The following is a 6,220-nucleotide window of genomic DNA, read 5'->3' on the forward strand; positions in this document are numbered from 1 at the left end:
CATGACAAAGCCGCCAATTCTGACACACGCCTAGTCCAAGCTAAGGCCAAAAGCATGACCACTTTCCACGTGAGATATTTTAGCTCCACGGTCTTAAGTGGCTCAAACCAGTGGGATTTTAGGAATCCAACACACGTTAAGATCCCAAGGTGCCACTGGAGGCACAAAAGGGGCTGAATATGCAGCACCCCTGTAACAACGTCCGAACTTCAGGCAGTGAAGCCAGTTCTTTTTGAAAGAAAAAGGGATAGGGCCGAAATCTTGGCCTTTATGGATCCTAATTTTAGGCCCATAGTCACTCCTGACTGTAGGAAGTGCAGGAATCGACCCCCCTGGAATTCCTCTGTAGGGCCTTCCCGGCCACACACCAAGCAACCTATTTTCGCCATATACAGTGAAAAAGTCTTGCTGTCACGTCTTTCCTAGCCTTTATCAGCGTAGGAATAACTGCATCCGGAATGCCCTTTTCCGCTAGGATCCGGCGTTCAACCGCCATGCCGTCCATACGGTAAGTCTTGGATCAGACAGGGTCCCTGTTGCAACATGTCCTGACTGAGAGGCAGAGGCCATGGGTCCTCTGAGAGCATTTCTTGCAGTTCCGGGTACCGAGTCCTTCTTGGCCAATCCGGAGCAAAGAATATTGTTCACACTCCTCCGTTTATTACAATTCTCAGCCCTTGGGTCTGAGAGGAAGAGGAGGGAATATATAGACCGACTGGAACACCCACGATGTTACTAGTGCGACCACAGCTATCGCCTGAGAGTCCCTTGACCCAGCGTAAAACCTTTTTTATCTTTTTATTGAGGTGGGACGCCATGTAGTCCACCTGAGGCAGTTTCCATCAATTTGCAAAACTGCGTGAAGACTTCCTGATGAAGTCACCACTTACCCGGGTGGAGGTCGTGTCCACTCCCGGAATGAACACTGCTGACAGTGCGCTTACTTGATTCTCCGCCCAGCGAAGAATTCTGGTGGCTTCTACCCTCGCCACCATGCTCCTTGTGCCGCCCTGGCGGTTTACATGAGCCCCTGCGGTCTGACTGGATCAGAACCGGTTGGTCCCGAAGCAGGAACTCCGCTTGACTTAGGGCGTTGTATATGGCCCTTAGTTCCAGGATATTGATGTGAAGGCAAGTCTGTTGGCTTGACCACAAACTTTGGAATTTTCTTCCCTGTGTAACTGCCCCCCACCCTCGGAGGCTTGCATCCGTGGTCACCAGGACCCAGTCCTGAATGCCGAATCTGCGGCCCTCGAGAAGGTGAGCACTCCGCAGCCACCACAGGAGAGACACCCTGGCCCTGGGGGATAGGGTGATTAACCGATGCATCTGAAGATGTGATCCGGACCACTTGTCCAGTAAGTTCCATTGTCCTTGCATGGAACCAGCCGAAGGGGATGGCCTCGTATGATGCCATCATCCTTCCCAGGACTCGAGTGCAGTGATGCACTGACACCTGTTTTTTTTGGTTTTCAATGGATTCCTGACCAGTGTCATGAGCTCCTGAGCTCTCTCTATCGGGAGATAAACCCTCTTCTGGTCTGTCTCTAGGATCATGCCTAGGCGAGGCAGATGAGCTGTAGGAACCAACTGCGACTTTGGAATATATAGAATCCAGTCGTGTTGCCGTTTCACTTCCAGAGAAGGTGATACGCTGTCCAGCAACTGCTCTCTTGATCTCGCTTTTATGAGGAGATCATCCAAGTATGTGATAATAGTGACACCTTGCTTCCGCAGGAACACCATCATATCCGCCATTACCTTGGTGAAATTGGTAATGACAATCCCGTACCGCAATTCTAAGGTACGCCTGATGAGGTGGATAAATGGGGACACGAAGGTATGCATCCCTTATGTCCCGATTCATTTCAGGCATGCAATGACCGCTCTTAACGATTCCATCTTGAACCTGAACCTTTTCAGGTATATGTTCAGGGATTTTAATTCAATATGGGTCTAACCGAACCGTCTGGTTTCGGGATTATATAACATGGTCGAATAATAACACCCTCTTGTTGAAGGAGGGGACCCTTGACCACCACCTGTTGAAGATACAATTTACGAATTGCAGTTAACACTGGCTCCCTCTCTTGGGGGGAAGCCCGCCGGGTCCTCGGTGAGGGGGCATCTTCTCACAGTCCAGCCTGTATACCTGCTGTCGAAGTCAGAAAAATGTCTCAATGCACACTGCCATATTTGCACCGCACACTGGTCCGTGCTGCGCGTGCGTACGCTCTCCCGTGGAGGCGCATACCCGCAATAGCGTGCACACGCAGGCGCGGTATGCGCATTTACGGTAGAGTTTATGTGATCGTAGCGTGCGACTCATTCGTTACAAATGTTCACAATTAATGTAGTTTATAGATTATGGTCCCTTTGATAGATTCTGAAAGTTTGGTTAATATAGAATGTCCCTGAACGGAGGAATCCCTCTTTGTATTGTGCGAAGGGTCTAACAGGAGTCAGACAGTGGTGTTTGGTACCTATCGGAAGAGTATTTAAATAGCAATATTCCGGTGTTGGTTTGGAGCAGATTAATTGCTCGTGCGAATAGTTATGGACATAAGAAGTTATGTCCATTTATTTATTTGTCCTTACTTAGTCATGCATCTGAACAGTTGGAGACAGGCATCAGTAGGTCTCAAATGTCTCTTTGACCTCAGAGATCCCCCAAACAATAGTTTGCATGTTAAGAGGGCCTCATACCTACACATGCATAAGGTAAACACAGGAATAGTAATTGAAGATCAATTGTACTCCAAATCAGTATCTTTCCCGCAGACGGAGTACAATAGTCTTTAATTACACTGAGCTTTTGAGACTCAATGAGGAAGGCCAACACCTGTGTTTACAAATGGGGCTGGATTTGTATACAGGAGAATGAGGGCTGAGATGTCATTGTCTCAACTGAAAGTGGACATCATGAATATAGAACAAAACCCAGACAGGATTCTGTTTTGTATTCGCCAAACAATACCCCCTCCAGAAGACAGGAATGTGTTAGTTATCACCCATTGTTTTGCATAACCAGGGCCACTGATATGAATCAACTTGTGACCTTTGTTATAATGCGAAGCCGAGTTCCTGCGTCCAATGGACAGTGAGACTGTAGGGACCAATAGATTGCATTGTGTGAGTAGCATAAAAGACGGGCCTGTGACATCCAGCCTTTACTTCTCTTCAAACTGTTATCATTGCTGATAATCGGGAAGCTGGCTGTCCAGAGGCGCTTGCGATCGTTACCCTTTGTGCGTAAGTTTCTCTCCGTAATCATTGTCTTTCTGTGAGCCAATTTCTCTCATCTCTCTCCGTCTCTCTCTCTCTCTCTCTCTCTCTCCCTCTCTCTCTCTTCTTTTCTCTTATATCTCTCATAGTATTATAGTATTGTATTGTATTGCATTTAGGTCAGTGTAGTATTGTCTTTTTGTATTTATTGTTTAGTTCTGTGGTTAGGAAGTCTTTGTTATATTGTAGTGTATCATATGTACTGTTATCCCCTTTTACAAGTATATTAGATATAATACAGTTAATAGGCTTTGGAACCTAAACCAGTATCTGTGTATTTTCTATAGTGTTAAGTGTTCACTTGAGCGTCGGTGACGCACAAGCAGCTTTGTAGATAGTCAGGTTACACAAGGTTGCACTTACACCCTGTACTCACATTAAGGTATTCAGTGTATTTCATTGGTATAAGGTTTTATCATAAAGGTATAGTGTTGTGAGCGTCTGCATCGCTGGTGACCTCCTCGTGGTCTCGAGCGTAAGCTACGCCATAGCGAATCATTACCCTAGACATAACCAATAACGTGTCCTGTGATCCCTGGGCCGTGAGCGAACGTGACGCTTGAGCGTCTCGCCTACGGCTGAGCGATCGTTACGCAACTAGCGTACCATTACGGTACTTCTTCAGTAAACAGCGTACAGTGTTCTTAGCTTCATAAAGGGTTGTTTATACGACAAAGGAATTTAGCATTGTCAATTGCGGGCTCGTCCTATACTTCTCACATCTGCACTAGGTAGATCAGCAGACATTATCCCCCAGCAAAGGGTGGGAGAGATTGTCTCATAGTGCTGGCGGGATAAGCGTCTGCTTCGCTTAGATAAAGAGTGCTGAAGGAATCCGGAGACCAGGAGGTAAGAACAAAACGCTTGTGTCTTTTAAAACTGTATTTTTCTTCTGTCTTGCATATATACGCACGTATACATATATATCTGCATTTCTTTTCCATCCGTGTATTTCATTTTTTTCGTATATCACTATCCTGTTTGCCAGTTTTATAGTTGATAAATGTGCTGAGAGAGATTTGTCGCTATTTCAATAATTTAAGTAGAAGCAACATAGTTAAAATATAGACAAACACACAGCTTTGCCAAGAGACAAGGTCAGTGTGGTGCGCGGTAAACGATCAAGGATCATCTACATTGATAAACGTATAAATCGTGTTACGGTGGATCTTTGCTGTGCGTACACGTGTCTCTAACAAAAGACTGAGACTTGCGTACGCAACCCAAAGGCCGACGCACGCAGCACAACGGAGCGTCCGTGTACGCTCATGTAACAAATCACAAATGTTATAATTAAAAGGCGATAAATAGCGCAAAGCAATAAGTAGCGCAACGCGGTAAATAACGCAAAGCGATAAATAGCACAAATTGATTTCAGCTTTCCAAAACTTAGTTTAAATACCTTACTTTACTGTAATACCTCTGGGGAGAGCTATCAGACTACGGGAAATGATTTTTCTGATCAGAAAACTATAAGAATGATATTGGGTTGAAAACGGTATGAGTGTATTGAATCCCGCTTTGTGGACTTTGTGATCTATGTGATAATCCCGCTTTGTGAACTTTGTGATCTATGTGGAACGTGATGAGCACGATCTGAGTGAAAACGTGCAACAGAGTGTGATAAAGTTTTCGTTGTATTACGCTCTGGCTGTTTTGGAGCACAGTAGGGAGACTCCAATGATCCTACCATTTATGGGCAACAAGTGTCTATAAGTGGTACGATTGGACCGCACGGTTGTATGTGTGACCAATAACGCAACGTGATATGAGGTCGTATATCCATGCGTAAATCTTGCCCTCATACGTGTTGTAGGGAGCACATGCAAGCGTGATTTGTGTAAAGAAAAAGGAAGGGAATTTTCTCAGGAAAATCTCTAAAAATAGGGCCTGCAACGGCTACACGTGTCTGCTAGAAGGCGGAACGGAGATACCCGGAGCAGAAGAAGTTCAGTGGAAGAGCTTTAAGGATTTCTGTGTTTGGTGCATTTTAGGAAGTTTTTTCTGTGTTCCACAATGGCAGCCAAGTGCACAATACAGAGACGGTCGGAGGTCAGGATTCAGACTCCAGAGGCTTGCAGACCCCGAGGGTCTGCTCGGTTAGTAATGTGGGGGAAATATGGTCCCCACTCTGAGACCTTTTGTGATGAATGGACACGAATGACTGCGGGGGATAAGGTACCATTTCCCGGGATAGGTAGTTTTGACTTAGAGGTGTTGCATAATTTAAGGCGAAGGATATGTCTCATCAAATCAGCAAAGAGACGAATCAAACATGATGATTGTTTGCAGTTATGGCTACAGGAAAGTGAAATACAGAGAAATGTAACTTACATACCTAACTTTCATCTTGAGAGGAGAAACGTGGCAGCAGGGAGAATTATGATTGCGGAGAGAAGCACAGGGGTGAACAATATAAACGCTCTTAGCAACTGTAGTATAGATGATAAGAATAAGTGTAATAAATGTAACAAAGATAATTGTAATACTGTTGAATGTACAACTATTAACCCATGCAAGTCGCACCCCATGTTAAACTTTCCTCAGGAACACCAACCAGAAAGTGAACCCAGAACGATGTCGGCACCTCCTCCAGAAGCCATCACACAAGACATCCAGGTGGACGCGACCCAATCGGTAAAAACTGTAATCAAACCCCCTAATGGAGGGTCAGGTGAGGTCGTGTCCACAGGTATGTATGGTATTATACATCACGCACAAACAAATGTACCTTATATCCTAGAATCAATTCAGAATGACATTACTGGACTTAATCCTGTTAGGATAATTGCAGTACCAAATGGGGAAACTGACTCTTCAGGAATCACTCCTGTCAGGAACATCGCCATGTACTGCCCTTTTTCCCGAACAGAATTAAGAGCAATTCTGTCTGAATTTCCTGATCCCAGGAAAGACTTAGTTGCTTGTCAAAGAT

This window comes from Pseudophryne corroboree, chromosome 6 (assembly GCF_028390025.1).
Source record: "Pseudophryne corroboree isolate aPseCor3 chromosome 6, aPseCor3.hap2, whole genome shotgun sequence".
In the NCBI taxonomy this organism is placed as follows: Eukaryota; Metazoa; Chordata; class Amphibia; order Anura; family Myobatrachidae; genus Pseudophryne; species Pseudophryne corroboree.